At 52.2% G+C, this 2,500-nt stretch overlaps 1 pseudogene; it reads right to left on the bottom strand.

The window, feature by feature from the left end:
• Window positions 1-1,097: 1,097 nt before the first annotated feature.
• On the bottom strand, window positions 1,098-2,500 carry LOC144960893 (large subunit ribosomal RNA; annotated as a pseudogene; the record flags this gene model as incomplete).

The raw sequence follows: 2,500 nt of genomic DNA, 5'->3' as shown, positions 1-2,500 counted from the left end.
CAAAATGCAGTTGGCGAATTGCGCTTCGCAGAGGTCAATGTCAATGAGTGACCCAAATTAAAAAAAAAAAAAATAAATTTAATGCGCAAAACGAAAACTAGCGCAGCGACCAGATATGTTTAAAATATAGTTGGCGAATTCCGCTTCGCAGAAGCCTATTAAGGGACGCGAAAAAAAAAAAGAAAAATTATGAAAAAAAAAAAGGAAATAAAAAAAAAAAAAAATACAGTTGGCGAATCCCGCTTCGCAGAAGCCTATTAAGGGACAAAAATAAAATGCAGTTGGCGAATTCCGCTTCGCAGAAGCCTGTTAAAGGACAAAATAAAATGCAGTTGGCGAATTCCGCTTCTCAGAAGTCTATTAAGGGACTGAATAAAATGCAGTTGGCGAATTCCGCTTCGCAGAAGCCTGGTAAAGGACAAAATAAAATGCAGTTGGCGAATTCCGCTTCGCAGAAGCCTATTAAGGGACTAAATGAAATGCAGTTGGCGAATTCCGCTTCGCAGAAGCCTATTAAGGGACTAAATGAAATGCAGTTGGCGAATTCCGCTTCTCAGAAGCCTATTAAGGGACAATGGCGAATCCCGCTTCTCAGAAGTCTATTAAGGGACTAAATAAAATGCAGTTGGCGAATTCCGCTTCGCAGAAGCCTATTAAGGGACTGACAGGAAGGAAAAAACAAAATTGAAAAAAAAAAAAAAAAAAAAAAAAATGCAGTTGGCGAATTCTACTTCGCAGACAGCAAAGAAGGAAAACTAAAAGTGCCTCTGGACGGATTAGTGCCTCTGGACGGATTAGTGCCTCTGGACGGACTAGTGCCTCTGGACGGATTAGTGCCTCTGGACGGATTAGTGCCTCTGGACAGGTGGAGAGAAAAAAAAATTCTCCAAGTTCTAGGAGATAGAACTTTGAAGAAGAAGTAAAGTAAAGTAAAGTAAATGTATTTATACGTGTTATGACACTCTCGCACCCGCCGCCGCCGCGCGCCGCACCGCCAGCATGCCGAGCCGAGCAGAGCAAGGACTCGAAGGCTGGCCGATCGGGCCGGGCCGTGCCGTGCCGGGTGGAAAGGTGGCCGAGACAAACCCTGCTGGAGGGAAAATCTCAGCGTCCGGGGCTTAGTCTCAACGGATCGCCGTACCAGGACAGCTCTAACGCTTACAACACCCCGACGGAATACATGTGGTCCGCACGCGATTTCTTGCCCCTAACGGACGTGGATGATACCGACCCAGCCACGCGCACCACAGATCTAGCGCGCGTGACGAGCGGGCCGGTCACGGCACTAGCCGACGAACCCGAGGGTTGCCGGCTTAATGTTGCCTGCACGCTCAGGGCCCTAGCTAAGCTCACCCTTGCTCACCGGGCGGGGTTCCGACTTAGAGGCGTTCAGTCGTACTCCCACGGACGTAGCCTGGCGCCATCGGCCTGACGACCGGACGCGCGAACCAGAGGTCCGAACTCACCGTTCCTCTCGTACTGAGCAAGATTACCGTGGCAAGGGCGCTTCATCAGTAGGATAAAACTAACCTGTCTCACGACGGTCTAAACCCAGCTCACGTTCCCTGTTGGCGGGTGAACAATCCGACACTTGGCGAATTCTGCTTCGCAATGATAGGAAGAGCCGACATCGAAGGATCAATCAGCGACGTCGCTATGAACGCTTGGCCGCCACAAGCCAGTTATCCCTGTGGTAACTTTTCTGACACCTCTCGCTTGAAACTCCCAACGTCGAAAGGATCGATAGGCCACGCTTTCACGGCCAGTATTCGTACTGAAAATCCTGGTCGAGCAGGCATTTGCCCTTTTGCTCTACGCGAGGTTTCCGTCCTCGCTGAGCCCGCCTTGGGACACCTTCGCTGCGCTTTAGAAGATGTACCGCCCCAGTCAAACTCCCCGTCCGAGGCTGTCCCCGGCAGGGTCGCTGTCGCCGTCGTGACCGCGTCGGGGGGAGTCGGTGGACTCCCCGAGCCCGACGCGACGGCGGCTTGACGTCTGAACCTCGTACGCCTCCTACCTGCAAGAAGGCGCCGAGTCCCCACTCCGTCGGGTAAGTGGAGGTCCCGCGGGGTAGCGGTATTTCACTGTCGCGCCGAAGACGCTACCGCCTATGCTACACCCCCCACGCTCCTCCACAGAGTCGGACTAGAGTCAAGCTCGACAGGGTCTTCTTTCCCCGCTGATTTCACCAAGCCCGTTCCCTTGGCTGTGATTTCGCCGGGGCGTAGATAGGGACAGTGGGAATCTCGTAATCCGTTCGTGCGCGTCGCTAATTAGACGACGAGGCATTTGGCTACCTTAAGAGAGTCATAGTTACTCCCGCCGTTTACCCGCGCTTATGCGAATCTCTTCACTTTGACATTCTGAGCACTGGGCAGAAATCACGTCCCGTAAACACCTTTTCAGGCTGTCGAGACGCTCTGTTTTAATTAGACAGTCGGATTCCCCTGTCCCGTGACAGTTCTGAGACAGCGTGAGTCGGAGGTCGCGTCGGTTGTCC

The sequence above is a fragment of the Berghia stephanieae genome, unplaced genomic scaffold (assembly GCF_034508935.2).
Source record: "Berghia stephanieae isolate SIO BIC M18660-M18661 unplaced genomic scaffold, UCSD_Bste_1.3 scaffold1017, whole genome shotgun sequence".
NCBI lineage: Eukaryota > Metazoa > Mollusca > Gastropoda > Nudibranchia > Aeolidiidae > Berghia > Berghia stephanieae.
Note: the sequence above shows the minus strand (reverse complement) of the source record. Positions and strands in the feature narration are given on the sequence as shown.